The following is a 17,500-nucleotide window of genomic DNA, read 5'->3' on the forward strand; positions in this document are numbered from 1 at the left end:
ATGGTGGTGGTGGTGATGATGATAATGATGGTGGTGGTGGTGGTGGTGAGGATGATGATGGTGGTGGGTGGTGGTTGTGTTGCTGTTGATGGCAATGGTGATGATGATGATGGTGGTGGCGGTGGTGATGATGATGATGGCGGTAATGACGGTGATGATGATAACGATGGTTGAGTTGGCGATGGAGTCGACGACAATAGAAGATCACGTTGATAATGCTGACGATGATTTCTAACTGAGACGGACAAGTCTACTTGGGATAAATATATTCTTGTCAGTTAAACCACTCCTGCCCCTTTAACCCGTTCGTGACTAGATCTTTGCTTAATATACACTGTCTAAATGTTTTAATTAATTCCAAAAATAATTAGTTTTGAAAATAATCAAGAATTTGAAAGGATTTAACAAAGTAATTAAATTTCTGTGTGTATTAATCTAATATGTGGAATTTCACTTCCCAAAATGTTCTTTTATAAATTTATTTTAATCTCTTACATGTTTCAGTCATTGGACAGCAGCCATTCTGGGGTGCCATTTTGTAGGGTTTACTCAGACAAATTCACTTAAGTACTTTTGCCTTAAGTTTGTTGGGTCTCTTTTGCCAAACTGCTAAGTTGTGCAGATGTAAATGAACCAACACTGGTTGTCAAGCAATGGTGGTGGTGGTGGGCAAACACAGGTACAGTAATACACACACACATATATATATATTATTATCATTGTCATTATAGTTTAATGTCCGCTTCCCATGCTGGCATGGGTCAGACAGCTTGACTGAGGACTGGCAAGCCAGAAGGCTGCACCAAGCACCAATCTGATCTGGCAGAGTTTCTACAGCTGGATGCCTTTCCTCATGCCAACCATTCTGAGAGTGTAGTGGGTGCTTTTTATGTGCCACTGGTACAGGGGCCAGTCAAGTGGCACTGGCATTGACCATGTTCGGATGATGCGTTTTACGTGCACCATGTGGTCATAGTGGTGATGGTGGTGGCGGTATTGGCAGTGGTGGTGATGGTGGTGGTGATGACGGTGGTGATGACGGTGGTGGTGGTCGTCATTGTGAAGGTGGTGGTGGATGCGATAGTAGTAGTGGTGGGCTGTGTATTAGGGCTCTTTCTCCAAATATGGAGAAGGAATGAGCTAGGCACTAGAAAACCTGATATGCGACTGGAACTGATGTGCAACACATCACAGAATGAAAATACGTGTGTGTATGTGTGTGCAAGTGTGTGTTTGTGTGTATGTGTTAGTGTGCATGCGTATGTGTGTTTGTGTTAGTGCATACACATGGGTGTGTTTCTGTGTATGCGAGAGTTTTTGTGTGTGCGTCAATGTGTATTTATGTGTGCCTATGTGTATGTGTGTTTATCATGTGTATGCTTATGCGTGTGTTTATGTGTGCATGTATGCATAATGTTTGTGTGTGTGTGTGTGTGTGTATTATATAAGTGATCATTATGTGTATATATGCAAATTCTGTGTGTGTGTGTGTGTGTGTATGTATGCATATTATGTGTGTGTGTATGATTATTCTGTGTGTTGTTTGGGTCCTTAATATTTAATGTTTATCCTTTTCTTCTTTTGTTTGTTTGTTTGTTTGTTTCCAGAATGTTCTAAAAGAGAGAATTTAGACTTAGAACATTGACTTTTAGATTGTCTCTACCTAATCTAATATTTTTCAATATTTATGTGCAATTTATGGTCTGTTGTTTTACTTTAATGTCTTCTTTTTCTTCTTTCTCAATAAATATATAAATATATCACCATCGCTGCCACCACAACCACCACCAACAACACCATCATAGCCACCACCACCACCACCACTAGCATCATCATAGTCAGTCTCAATATGGGTCGTTGCTTGCAAGAAATAGCAGCCAAATCTCCTTTGAATGACATTCTACAAGTTCTATAAGCCAAAAAAGATATATTGAAATGATATACAAATAGGTAGGATGGGCGTGGCTAGAATGTTTATAATATTAGGCTTGCTCGACGAGGGCTGATTTGGAACTAAACTGCAATAATATTATCATTGTTATCATTTTAATGGCCATATTTCCATAATGGCAGGTTTGGAAGAATTAGCCGAAGAGTATATAACCAACCACCACATGTGTGCACACACACACACACACACACACACATTCACAATACATACTCACATGCATATAATACACTTACACACACATATAAAAGACACACATACACACATGTATGTATGTGATGGATGGATCTCTGTCTGTTTCAATAATGAGGAATCAGCTGTTTGAAAAGCTGAAATTACCTGTTCATTGGTATGTTCTTGCAGAATATTGGAAATGGATGACACTGCTTGTATAACAGTGACACTCATTTACAGTTATGATGCTATGTCAAGACAAGGAAACAATAACATACATCCACACACACACACCTTACTTTTACTTTGGAGAACATTGGTGGCACAGAAAGGAGAAGCGTGCATGTAGGGGTTAACTAAGTGCTTGTCTTCCATTACAAAAACAAAAAAAAGGCATCAGTTTCGCTTGCTTAGGTGGACTTGCAAATGCCATGGGGACTGACCTTTCCTCTAGACCCAGCAAATAAAAAAAAAATTCCATTTTTGCATTGAAGCCTAGTAAGAGGCCCAGCAGATTGGTGAGTTTTGTAGTGGTCAAGTACAGCTTGAAATTTTGCAGTGGTCAAGTACAGCTTGAGATTTTGCAGTGGTCAAGTACAGCTTGAGATTTTGCAGGCAATTGTTTATTTAGCTTCAGGCAAGCCATGATACAACAGTCCTATTATCTAAAACATTTCAGCTTTGATCAGCCATTCTAATTAGACACAGTATGTCTAGATTATTTACATTTAACAGATATTTGTCCTCATCTTGTTTATTGTTAACTCAATGTTTCGGCTGATATACCCTCCAACCTTCATCAGGTGTCTTGGGGAAATTTTGAACCTGGGTTCTCATTCCTAAGGTATTTTTCGATGTTATTATTATTGCTAGCATGGAAAGCGGACGTTAAACGATTATTACTCAGGTCACTGCCTGGAATTGAACTCGGAATCTTGGGGTTAGTAGCCCACGCTCTTAACCACTACATCCTATGCCTGTGGCGTAGTGGTTAAGAGTGTGGGCTACTAGCTCCAAGATTCCGAGTTCGATTCCAAGCAGTGACCTGAATAATAATAATAATAATAACAACAACAACAACATCATAAAATACCTTAAGAATGAGAACCCAGGTTCAAAATTTCCCCAAGACACCTGATGAAGGCTGGAGGGTATATCAGAAGCAGTCGTTAGTTCAGAGGAGAAAGAGTCATCAAATGCCATGCTGTTAAACCTCAAAAATGCAGTGTTGTGTTGTTCAGTCACACATCATTAATCAAAAGCATTTCAACCACGACCATCAAATCACTTTTGTTCAATGTACCCTCCTTTTTATAAAGCAGTAGGGGTTGCTATTTCTAGTGTGCCCAGTGACCATGTAGAGGCCTCTTTGCTGGTTTAACATATAACAAGGTTTTCAAATTTGCAGTAATGATGTTATGATGTGCAAGTGTTTCCACTGCACGTGCAAAACCCATCAACATATATCTGTTCCTTTTGAGCGTGTGAACTGGATAATTTTTGCATGTAATTTGGAGTGCATATTTGATGACGTCAGAAATTTACATTCTACTTTGAATATTAAAGGAATACGAAGGAGAAATTTATAAATGCAAGCAAAGAGATTTTGACCACAAAAATATTTATGATAATAAATAAATTTTCCCGCAGGGCTTGTGAATATTTCTGTTTTTTTAAAGATGATTTTGCAATGTATTTCGTGGGTGTTTTAAATGTATATTTTAGTTTGAATCTTGAAAAGATAAAATGTGATTAATATGTAAAGTTTACTGGCAAACATATTGCAATGAATAAAACACCACCACCACCAAATCCGACACCACCACCGCTACCGCAATATAAATATGTTATGTACACCAATCTGTGTACTTTATGTAAACACAAAAACTTTAGAAGTAATTTTGTCAAGTATTTCACAGCGACACGTATATGCATACCATGTGCTATCTTGAAATTGCAATGCAAGAATGATTACAATATGCAAATGTTTGCTTGTGGATTGGAAAACATACAAATCCATGAATTTAATAAACACATGTAAATCTGCAATATTTTCTTTTTGTTTTTTGGGTTTTTTTTTCTTCTTTAATTTTTGGCCTGTTTTTCATGGGGTTATCAGTAATATACTTGTGTTCTGCTTTAAAACATTCAAGATGAAATGTAGTTAAAACAATTCAACGTCTCTGGAAAAGATGGCTTGGATTTGTTCGAGTCAAATTGCACCATCCATCATGATTCTGCAAAACATACACTAAACCTGTAGAAGTGGCTATGTGGTAAGTAGCTTGCTTATGAACCACATGGTTCCGGGTTCAGTCCCACTGCGTGGCACCTTGGGCAAGTGTCTTCTACTATAGCCTCGGGCTGACCAAAGCCTTGTGAGTGGATTTGGTAGACGGAAACTGAAAGAAGCCTGTTGTATATATGTATATGTATATATATATATATATATATATATATGTGTTTGTGTGTCTGTGTTTGTCCCCCACAAGAACCGATGCTGGTGTGTTTACGTCCCCGTAACTTAGCGGTTCGGCAAAAGAGACCGAAAGAATAAGTACTAGGCTTACAAAGAATAAGTCCTAGGGTCGATTTGCTCGACTAAAGGCGGTGCTCCAGCATGGCCACAGTCAAATGACTGAAATGAGTAAAAGAGTAACCACGTAACCACGTTTCATGCTTCTACAGAAGGTGGTGAATAAAAATTTCTCCTGGACAGTTTATATATGTGAAATTCATGTCAAGGAATCCATAAAAGTGGATCATAAGGGTATTCTTGCTTAGTTTGCCGCCAGTGTCTTGCAAATCTCATACCTTTCTCTTTCTCCCTCTCTCTCTCTCTCACCCTCTAATGGTATCCCTAATTTTGAGAAGACCACTAACTGCTGTAAAGTCTTTGTTTCTTCAGATACTTTTTCCCAAAGTTATTCTGAATGGTTCATAATGTACCTATAGAAGTCCCATCAAGCTTTGCCTCCAGGTGTTTGATGGATGTTACTACATCTGGTTTTATCAAACACTCCAGTCTTTTAGAAAGTTAAAGAAGTGTTTGTTTCTCTACAAGGTAAACCAAAATATATTGTCGTTTAATGTCCGCTTTTCATGCTGGCATGGGTTGGACGGTTTGACTGAGGACTGATGAACCAGAGGCTGCACCAGGTTCAATCTGATCTGGCAAAGTTTCTACAGCTGGATGCCCTTCCTAACGACAACCACTCCGAGAGTCTAGAGGGTGCTTTTACATGCCACTGGCAATAGGGCCAGTCAGGCGGTTCTGGCAACAACCACACTCAAAAGGTGTTTTTTACATGCTACCTGCATGGAAACCAGTCCGGCAGTACTGGCAATGACCACGCTTGAATGTTGTTTTTCATATATGTAACCACATGTGGATCGTTGACAATTTTTTTCCCTCCATCTTCCTTTTCTATTGGATTTGTCTCTGCTTTTGAAGAAGAGCGTTGCTCGAAATGTTAAACCATCTTTCCTTCCCTGAGTGTCTGATAATACTTTACATGTACCATGTCCCCATATTGTCGTTTTTGGGGATTTATATATATATATTATTGCCCTACTTTTTACATGAATCTCTACCCCATTATTGCCCCACTTTTCTTCAATGCCCCCTTGGAACTTCCCCCCCCCACCCAGGAGCAAATACTGCCCACTTTGGGAATCACTGCTTTAGATCACAGTCCTAATGCTGGATTTGGGCTGATCTGAGTGAAATAGCAACAAAGAAGAAAGAAAAACCTGAAGAAAGAAAGAAAGAAAGAAAGAACCTGGTAATGACAACAATGAGATTGGTACTATCAAGGACAGCAATGTCGACAACATCATTTAGTGTTAGAAGCAAAGTGAAAGGGTAAATGGGGAGGAAGGGGAGAGGAGGAGGAGGAGGAGGCAGATGGGAGGTTTGGAATTTTTAACATTGAAATCTCCTTAACGACAAGAACTACACAAATATGTCATATGTTAAGATAGGCTGCACGTGTGTACGTGTGTGTGTGTGTGTGTGTGCATGTGTGTGTATGATATGTATGTGTGTGTGTATGTGTGTGTGTACATGTTTGCATGTATGTGTGTACCTGTGTGAGTCTACGTGCATATATCTGTGTGCGTTTATTTGCATGTGTTTGAATGAGCAAGAATATGCATCAGTGTGTGTGTGTGTGTATATATATATGCGCATGTATATATATATATATATATATATATATATATATATATATATATATATATATGCATATATATATATGCATATATATATATATATGCATATATATATATGCATATATATATATATATGCATATATATATATATATATATATATGCATATATATATATATGCATATATATATATATATATGCATATATATATATATACATGCGCATATATAGCTATGTGTATGTGTACATGTACGTACGTGCTTGTTTACATGCATGTATGATAATGCACATATATATATGCATATGTATATACGCACATATATATGCATATGTATATATGCACATATGTATGTCTGTGTGTATGTACATGTTTGTTTACGTGCATGTATGATTTTATATGTGTGTGCATACATATATTTGCATGTATTTGTTTGAATGTGTATGACCTTGTATATGTGTGTATATATATATGCGTGTGTGTGTGTATATGTATGATATTGCATGCTTGTGTGGCATGTGCGTATGTATCATGTGTAGATTCAGATTCATGTATATTGGTATTTGTAAGTGTACGTGATTGTATATGCAAATACATGTTTGTATATATGCGTAAAAGTGTGTGTGTGGGTGTGTGTGTGTGTGTATGGATGATTGCATCTAAGTTTGTGTGTGCATTTCTTTGTGTGTGTGTGCATGTATGTGCTTGTATACATATATGAATGGATGTTTATGAGTATGTGCATCGGGACACATGTACATTTGTTGCATATCATCATCATCATCACCACCATCATCACCACCATCGTCATCATCATGATCACCTTTATCATCATCATCATCATCATCATCATCACCATCACCATCACCGTCATTTAACGTCTGCCTAAACCATGATGATGATAACATGCACGCACTCACTCCCAAATATACATAGGTGCAGATGCACATACTCAAATACATTCATTCATCCATGCACGTGCACACACACACACACACACGTGTAATGCATTTGTGAATGTCAACCTGCATGCATGTATTGTGCATGCGTGCACTTCTGTTTGGCTGTTATGTGCATTTGTATACGTGCGTATGCATATGTTATCCAACGATGGAGTGGATTTCATTTCATTGCAAGAAAATTACCACGGTGACAGAGAGTGTGATAAAGGATGCTGTGACAGCAGAACACTTGGTGGGATTGGCGACAGAGGAGGTGGTGGTGGTCATGGGGAGATTAAGTGATGGAGAGAGAGAGAGAGAGAGAGAGAGAGAGATTGGTTGGTGGGGTAGTGTGAAGGTTACTGAGTGATGTAAGAAAAAGGAGGAAAAGGGATTGCGAGAGGGGGGTGGGGTGGGGTGAGATAAGAAAAGAAACAGAGAGATGCAGAAAGAGTGAGAGCTTAAGGGTTTAGGAAAGTAGATGGTGGGGCTGTGAAGGTAGGATTTAGAAATATGAGAAGCAGAGAGAAGGAAGGAGAGAGACGGAGGGAGAGAGACGGAGAGAGAGAGGGAGGGAGAGAGAGGGAGGGAGGGAGAGAGAGACGGAGAGAGAGAGGGAGGGAGAGAGATGGAGGGATAGAGGGAGAGAGAGAGTGTGAGAGAGAGAGAAAGACGGGGGGGTGGTGACTCAGAAAGACAGATGATGTAAAAGAGAGAGAGGGAGAAGCGGAGGATTTAGAAAGACAGATTGTGAGATAAAGGAAGTTGCTACCAAGGATTTGATTGTGTGTGTGTGTGTGTGTGTGTGTGTGTGCACATGCGTGTGTGTGCACATGCGTGTGTGTGCGTTTGTGTGCACATGTGTACATGTGTGTGTGTGTGTGTGTGTGTGTGTGTGTGTGTGTGTGTGTGTGTGTGATCACAACTGCTATAACATTATAGTAAACTTAGCTGCAAGATAATCTTATAAGTGTGCCTTTGTGCGTCTTTAATAAATATATATTAAGCCATTCCATGAAAGATGGGCACCTTTGTTAACCCTTTAGCATTTAAAATGGCCATATCCAGCCCCCAGATATCCTGCCTGTTTTATGTTGAGACTAGCTGCATCTAACCTCTCGCACATTACAGTGTCACACTAAAGACTGAACAATCACATCTTCAAAATCTCAAAGCTATGGGATAATGCATGATTAAGTCAAAACAATGTAAGGCCTGGGGGGGGGGGGTCTGAAAGGGGTTTCAGGGAGTAGCATCCCTGCCTGCCTGAGCAAGTTTTCCACCACATTTCTTAAAACTCATGATAGAGGCCTTGGTGTCGGGACCACTCATGTCTAGAAACTGAAGTTTGGAGTAAGCAAGGGTATGCTCCCCATAGAAAATCCAGCTCCAAAAAAGCCTCATGATAGCAAAGGAGAATGGGCACCAGCTAGCCCCAAAGGTTGGGATGGGCTGCACCTACCTACCTCAGTTGCTGTGGCATTGAGGTAGATCTGGCAAAGGCTGATACAGCTTGGCACCAGTGACATCACAACTCATTTCTACAGCTGAGTAAACTGGAACAACATGAAGTAAAGTATCTTGCTCAAGAACACAGCATGCAGCCCGGTCTGGGAATCAAACTCACAACCTCACCATCATAAGTTCGATGCTCTAACCACTGAGCTATACACCTTCACTTTGGCAGAATAGTGCAAATTATAAGTTATTATTTTCTCTGTTGACGACCATAAATGATCACTGATGAGGCAATTAGAAATACTGAAACTAGCCACTTTGATCTCAGTAGTGTTGTCATTAGGCCAGTGGTTAGAACAACAGACGACAGGTAAAATATAGATGTAATTACTTCTCTCGCTCAAGAATTTCCCACCTGAAAACACTTGGAAAGAATACCAAGTTTAAAATCTTGTGCCAGCGGGACAACTAAGATTAAGAAAAGAATCTAAACATCAAATATCAAATAAAGTCTGCAGGGAAGAAACATTTTCTTAGAAATTTTTCTAACGACTGGTCAATTATTCCAATGTACATCTTTATGAATATTTTACCAAAAGTCTGTTTAATTGAACAAAATGTTTTAGCAGTTGTTTACAAAACTCAGATTTCTTATCTCAGATCTTAACAAGATTGATCGAGCATTCAATAATAAATTGTAAATCAATTGTAAAATTAATAATAGCATACATAATTACATATTAATAATAACATACCCAATTACTTACTCTGCATTTCTTATTATTTTCAGCTGCCTTGAGGCTAAACAAACATAACATCATTATCACCAGCATGCTTTACATTAATTTTTCTCTGTTAACAAACACAATCTAATTCAGTCTGATGCATTTTCCGTATAATATATCTTCATGTTTGTTCTTTTTTTTTTCCTCTAAATGTTTTTAAAATTACATCTACCTTTAGTGGCTAATAAAGAAAGTAACCACCACCACCACCACCACCACCACTGACATCATCATCATCGTCATCATCATCATCATCCTAATCACCATCATCATGATTTTAACGTCCACTTCTCCACGCTTTCTTGGGTTGGACTGAGTCTATTGAGGTAGATTTTTCTGTGGCTGGATGTCCTTCCCGTCACTAAACCTCATCTGTTTCCAAGCAAGGTAATAGCTCCACATTGTTAGACAGGTTTTATGTAGAAGACTTGAAATGAAGAATGACACTGCTTGTATGACAGGGACATTCTTTTACAACTATATGTGATGTCAAGAGAAGGAAACACAAACATAACATGCACACATACACATATATACCTATATACATACATACATATATATATATGTATATATATATATATATATATATATATATATATATATACACACATACACACATGATGATGATGATGGTGGTGGTGGTAATGAGAAAAATTGTAGAGGGCACACTAATTGACTTTTTGCAGGCACTTTTTGGAATGGTGTAATTGATGTAATTAATGCTGTAGGACTGAATTTTAGTAGACAATATTGAATGTGGGTGAATGTGTATGTGTGTGTGTGTATGTGTGCACATGCACCTAAGGACATACTTATGAGTACATGTGTTTGTCTGCATATGTATGGAAGAAAACACTTGAACACATCTGAAAGAGGTAGAACGAAAGAAAACCCACAAAAATACACACACACACACACACACACACACACACACACACATACACACACGCACAATTTCCAATTTGTCTGAGAGTAAAATTATAAATTGTATGAGAGAGTTTAGTGGCTTTGTTCCAAGATAACGAAGCTCATTCAAAGTTAATAAAGAAAACATTATCCCCATTGTTCCGATTCAAATGAAGGGATTGATAACACATTATTGAATGTGTTCTGTTCTTCATTGCACCAATATATATTCGAGAGAGGTGTTTTTATATTAAGTTACAACATTTGAAGACAAAAGTAGATTGTTGCCATCATTATTATTATTATTATATTAAGGCACTGAGTTGTCAGAATTGTTAGCATACTGGACAAAGTACTTGGTGGCATTTTGTTCACCTTAATATTCTGGGTTCAAATTCCACCAAGGTCGACTTTACCTTTCATCTTTTAGGGTCGGTAAGGTAAGTACCAGTTGAGTACTGGGGTCGATGTAATTGCATCAGAGCAGCAGAACCATTTGTATGCCAGGCAAAATGCTTATCAACATTTAATCTATTTTCACATTCTGGGTTCAAATTCCACCAAGGTCAACTTTACCTTTCGTTCTATCAGGGTCGATAAAAGAAGCACTTGTCGAGCACTGTGATTGAAGTCATCGATTAGCACAATCCCACCAAATTTTAGGCCTTGTGCCTTAGTAGAAAGGATTATTATTATTATTATCATACTAAGGCAGCGAGTTTTCAGAATTTTTAGCTAACTGAACGAAATACCTAGCAGCATTTCGTCCATCATAACATTTTGAGTTCAAATTCCACCGAGGTTGACATTGCCTTTCATCCTTTCAGGATTCATAAAATAAGTACCAGTTGAGTACTGGGGTCAATGCAATAAGCCTACTTACTTCCCTGAAATTGTTGACCTCATACCAAAATTTAAAATTATTATTATTATTATTATTATTATTATACTAAAGCAGTGAGCTGGCAGAATGGTTAGCACATTGGACAAAATGCTTAATGGCATTTTTCTGGCTTTTTACATTCTGAGTTCAAATGTCACTGAGGTAGACTTTAATGAGCATATCTCTGGGGTTGATAAAATGGAACTGTAATGCGGGGAAACAAAAACAATTTGCCTACCTTCTCATCATTTTGCTGTCCAGCTGTACTTACTCCAAAACTCACACCAAGCCCCTACACCTATCGATGGCAGCTGCTAGTACCTGTTCCTACCAGCTCATTCCCCTCATGTTGACTTGTCTTGAGCACTCACGGCAAAAGAAGATGACCCCTGGTCTTCCTTCCCTCACTTACTCTCTCACCCTTCCTGTTCCGGTCAAGCCCTTTGACTGTTGACATCACAACCCTTTCCTTCCGGCTCATCTCATCCCCATATAAAGTAAGTACCAGTTGAGTACCGGAATTGAGCCTTATGCATAATTTAGATAGTATTAATATTATTATTGCTGATTGTAATTTTTGAGAGCATGTCTTGGCTTTGACCATTCTATAGTATATACAGGGTGTCCACAAAGTCTGGGTACATGGGGATTAACACATACTTTAAGAAATTATTATTTTTTATATTTAATTGTTTATGTTATGATTTTATTTACTCCATGTACCCAGACTTTGTGGACACCCTGTAAATATTTCTATGTGCATGTGAGTGTGCACAAACACACATACACATATATACAATGGGCTTCCACACAATTTCCATCTACCAAATTCACTCACAAGGTATCAGCCACTTTGAGGTTGACCAACACCTTGTGAGAAAATTTGGTAGATGGCAACTATTGCCTGACCAATACTGAGGCTATAGTAGAAGACACATTGCTGTGCAATGGGACTGAACCCAAAACCACATGGTCGCAGAGCAAGCTTGTTAACCACATAGCCATGCATACTGTAAATCATAGGCATAACAGACCAGTGATAACGATCAGAGATGGAGAAAAGGAAGAAGAAATGCTTGCTGTTGTAGTAATCAGTTGTTCTATAGACATTACCATAATATTTAAAGAAAACAGAAACCATCTCCGCTGGACTAATGAGAAATCTGCAAATGATACACCTGAATTATGACTTAACATCAACACCTGTGATTATTGGAGTACTTGTTAACATCAGCGCCAGTCTTGAGAAACTGGGGTTCACTAAACCAGAAAATATTTGACTAATTAAGAAACTACGATAAGAAACCATTAGTAGAATGTTGATAATATGCAGAAGAATATATGAAGTTTGGGGGTGTAACAGGTAGACATACATGCATACAGTTGTATAAATATATGTCTGTGGTGTATATGAAGAGAAGTCAAAATATACAGATAAACACATGCAATGATATACACAAATGGTACATACAGACATATGTAATTACAGACATACAATGAAACCTAGTTGGTATATAAATTCCAGTGAAAGAGCCTAGCTTTTGGATTACAAATTGGCTTTTTCTGCATCAGTGAGGAATTTAAAAAAATAAAGCAAAAGAATACACACAGATATGTACAGAGGAATGAGTAATATATATATATATATATATATATATATATAAAACCATTTGTTTTATTATCCATTATATATATATATAGACAGACAGATAGAAAGATAGATAGATAGATAGATAGATAGAGAGAGAGAGTGAGAGTGAGAGAGAGAGAGAGAGAGAGAGAGATACATACATATACATTGTATGTATGCACATACTTACTGACCTCATATATAAAGAAATGATTCTATGTATTTTCATTCACTAACCTTTTAGTTAACATTACACTAAATATTTCTCTGCATTCTGTAATGAAACCAACTGGGAAGAGATATCAAACACAGCTCTTGCTGTGTTTTGTTTGTGTATGTAATATATTCTAGGCATTAACATATGCCAAACACAAACACAGGCAAAAAAGATAAACAAAACACTGCAAATCTCAAATATTTAATCTCTAAACATTTCTATTTTCTGATGCGAATGAATATTATAATCATGTCTATTTACTAAATGATTCTTTCATTACTTCTTCGGCAGGTACGTTCAAGGCTATGCTTTGCTGATTGGTGATTAAACAATTCAGAGACGCCATCCGCACCGCAGAAAAAACACAATAGGTAAGTAAGTGTAAACATACGTTAAGGAATAAATAATTCCAATGCCATATGCTTGGGAAATGGTAAGCAGGCTAATGTTAAAGTATTCAATGCAAGAAGCATTGCGGTGAGTGAAAAAAAAAAATCAGAACTGCAGTGAGTAAAAAAACAAAAACAAAAATGTGGCTGTGAGGTAAGAAGCTTGTTTGGCAACCACATGGTTTCAGATTCAGTTCTAATGTAAAATCTGAGTTTCTTCTGCAAGGTTGCATAATAAAGGTAATTGCCTGTGCCACTTGATTGACTCCTGTGCCATTGGCACGTAAAAAGCACCATTCAGGCATGGTCGATGCCAGTACCATCTGACTGGCCCTCGTGCTGGTGGCACGTAAAAAGCACCCACTACACTCTCAGAGTGGTTGGCGTTAGGAAGGGCATCCAGCTGTAGAAACCTTGCCAGATCAGATTGGAGTCTGGTCAGCCTTTTGGCTTGCCAGTCCTCAATCAAATCATCCAACCCATGCCAGCATGGAAAGCTGACATTAAACGATGATGATGTTGATGATGATGATGAAATATACTACCAATGCAAATTAAGGAAGCAAATCCTTTATATTTGCCGTAAATGTAGGGAGAGGGTACTAAATATGACCCATTTATGAAAGAATGCGAGGGGGGGAGCATAAAACCTGAGCCCCTTTGCCCCACTGAAGATTTATCATTCAACTTCTTCAAGCAAGTGGTTACATGAAATGTATTTGGAAAGGTGGAGAGAGAGTTCTGGATTTGAAAATGGGGGGAAAATAAAAACTGCAATTTAAAAAAAAAAAATTTCGTATCTACCATTCTATAAAAGAACTGTTTGGTGTAAGAAACTGCTGATTCACGAACTTCATTCTGGAAAGTTCTTCTCAAAATACCACCAAAAAAGCATAGAAAAGCAAAACTAAGTAAAAAGGAAGAAGTAATTCACTCACCTAAAAAAAGAAAAGAAAAGAAAAGAAACAATTTAGACTTTCATTAATGTGTATATCTGTGTCATATATATGTTTGTGTGAGTTTATAAATGCATACATACATTATACACACACACACATATATATATATATATATATATATAGTTGGAATTTTCAGAAAAACAAAACAAAAGATGAAAACGGGTGTGTAAACAACAACCAGATGTATTAGTTTAATACTCGGGAAGTGAGAAATTCTTTTACGTTTCGAGCCTACACTCTTCAACAAAAAGGAACACAGAAATAAACAGGGAGAGAAAATAAAAAAGGTTTAGTGGCTAAGTACCATTCATGTGTGGGTCCTTGCCAGTGCTGTCTGACTGGCTACCCGTGCTGGTGACACGTAAAAAGTGCCATCTGAACATGGTCGATGCCAGCCACCCCAGCCCCGACTGGCTCTTGTGCCGGTAGCATGTAAAAAGCACCATCCAAACGTGGCCAATGCCAATGCTGCCTGACAGGCTCCTGTGCCAGTGGCACATAAAAAGCACCTGTCACACTCGGAGTGGTTGGCATTAGGAAGGGCATCCAGCTGTAGAAACACTGCCAGATCAGATCAGAGCCTGGCGTGGCCTCTTGGTTTGCCAGTCCCCAGTCAAACCATCCAACCCATGCTAGCATGGAAAACAGACATTAAACGATGATGATGAAGTGATGGTGATGATGATATGTGTATATATATATATATATATATATATATACACACACACATGGCATAGTTAATCTCAATGGGATTTGAACTCAAAACATTGTAGTGGTAGTAGCAATAGTGGTTGTGGTAGTAGTAGTGGAGTGATGGTCATGGTGGTGGTAGCAGTAGTTGTAATAGTGGTGGTGGTAATAATACTACTAGCAAGTGAAAACTTTAAACAAACTGTTCTATTGCTTCATCTTTTGTTTTATTTAGTAATATATTACTTTATTTATTTTATTAATTTATTTTTGGTTTTGTTTGATTTCACTTTTGGTTTCTTTCCATTGTATTTTGGTTATTGTGTGATACAGGAATCAGATACTTGATTCCAACATTGTTGATCATAGATTTAATTGATCCTCAGGGTAAATATCTTATCAGAAATGTCAAGCATGTTTTCGTTTCCCAGCCGCATTTTTGAAAATATCGATTCAGACAGACAGTCAGACTGAGAGACTGCAAGACTGCAAGACAGCAGGACAGCTGCTATTACTTTTCGATGCACGACTTTAGTTCAAACCGAACATGATTATGAATCAACCGCTAGGATTTCTTCAATGCTAATCTGATTTGACATTATAAACTCCAACAAGAGACAGAAAAGAGCAACACGTACACCTATGTAATTTGAACTACATACTTTTCACTTGTCAGGCAAACATGTCACCAATTATCTGACAGGGCGCCTGCCATTCTATCTCCTTCAATTACATACTAGAATTTGCTTCTGCTGTTTCCACTGAATTGTTTAATCTCCTATCGGTCACTTAGTGCTAGCATAACACGTTATTCCAGAAATGTCCGACATAACAAGGTGTCCCATTTTGGTTCTATGTTTACAATTAGAAATACACCCAAGAACCAATTACAAACTAACTGCCAAAATTCTTTATTCTAAAACTGGTGCACTCTGTTCGTCACGAGGATGAGGGTTCCAGATGATTCGGTCACTGGAACAGCCTGCTTGGGAAATTCATGTGCAAGCGGCAGAGCACCCTACAACACATGTACCCTAAACATAGTTCTCAGGGAGGTTCAGCATGATACAGAATGTGACAAAGCTGATCCTTTTAATTACAGGTACAACTCATTTTTGCCAGTTGATTAGACTGGAGCAACAGGTAATAAAGTGTCTTCCTCAAGGATACAACGTATGGCTGGGCACCAAACATGTGACCTTATGATTGTCAGCCAAATAACTTAACTACTTGGTTACATTCTATTTATCTATGTGCCTTTTTAAAGCTTAGCCAGGCTCATGGGCCCGGTTTCCCGGTTTCTATGGCGTATATGTTCTCCCCACCAGCTGGACGGGATGCTAGTCCATCGCAGCGTTACTCAAGAAACAGGAAGAAAGAGTGAGAGAAAGTTAAGGCAAAAGAGTACAACAGGGGTTGCCACCACTCCCTGCCGGAGCCTCGTGGAGCTTTAGGTGTTTTCGCTCAATAAACATAAACAAACACAACGTCCAGTCGTGGCAGTCAGACAATTTCTGCAATCACATCACCCCTAACATCTGGCCACCTAACTCCACAGACTGCAATCTCCTTGATCATTATGTGTAAGATACAGCTGAGCGAGAGACCAACAAATCTCTTTATAACACCAAAGATGAACTGAAGGTAAGGATTATGGCAGCATCCACCAGCTTAAACAAGGAGACTGTCCAGAAGAGTTGCAGGAGATTCCAAAGTCGACTGGAGGCCAAGGTTGAAGCCAATGGCGACTCTATTGAGTAAATTTACTCTTCAGTATTTCAAGATATTTTTATGTAATTTTGGTAAATATATCTGTTAATATGAGAGATGTCAGTGTTAATTTCATTTGTGCATAATTTAGATGACAATACATTCACTGTATACATATATATTTATATAAAATGTATATTATATACATATATTTTATATATATATTAGTTTTCCTAAAAATATATATATATCATATGTATATTACACGCATATATTATATATACCATGAGTATATAATACACAAGCTGTCTCTTGCCTGTGAGGAGTTTGAGAAACCTTTCCATCTTATCTCCTGCACACAGCACACATTCACTTGTCTCTACTCAAGCAGCTTCACAATCTCACCAGAACTATCTTCTGCCATACCTACATTTATAGCTACTGCTCTAAGGTTTTGGAACCTATAGGAAGAAGGAGCGTGTCTTCAGTGGTAAAACTGCTTGGTTTTTTGTGGGGTTCACTACTATCTTATGGCATCTGTACATAGATATGTATATATGTATGAAGAATAAAATATATAGAAAGCAATAAATTTGAGAAGGCGCCACCAATTTTCTCTGATCTTTCCAAATGACATTTTG

The 17,500-nt window shown here is 38.1% G+C and overlaps 2 protein-coding genes across 7 annotated transcripts in view; one reads left to right on the forward strand and one right to left on the reverse strand.

Moving 5' to 3' along the window:
• LOC106878116 (UPF0415 protein C7orf25 homolog) overlaps positions 1-17,500 on the reverse strand; it is a 258,033-nt gene that overhangs the window by 145,011 nt on the left and 95,522 nt on the right. The window contains exon 1 of one of the 4 annotated variants that reach the window (XM_089357053.1): positions 9,458-9,669. The exons of the other annotated variants lie outside the window; for them this stretch is intronic. The gene's annotated coding sequence lies outside the window, so the exon portion shown is untranslated. Of the gene's footprint in view, positions 1-9,457; positions 9,670-17,500 lie in introns of those variants that run through there. 4 annotated transcript variants of the gene reach the window in all.
• The window catches only part of LOC106878202 (uncharacterized), a 129,400-nt gene that overhangs the window by 66,839 nt on the left and 45,061 nt on the right, over positions 1-17,500 (forward strand). For all 3 annotated transcript variants that reach the window (XM_089357055.1, XM_089357054.1, XM_089357056.1), the window contains exon 2: positions 13,403-13,482. The gene's annotated coding sequence lies outside the window, so the exon portion shown is untranslated. The remainder of the gene's footprint in view (positions 1-13,402; positions 13,483-17,500) is intronic.

This window comes from Octopus bimaculoides, chromosome 9, assembly GCF_046866305.1.
Source record: "Octopus bimaculoides isolate indiv1 chromosome 9, ASM4686630v1, whole genome shotgun sequence".
Taxonomy (NCBI): domain Eukaryota; kingdom Metazoa; phylum Mollusca; class Cephalopoda; order Octopoda; family Octopodidae; genus Octopus; species Octopus bimaculoides.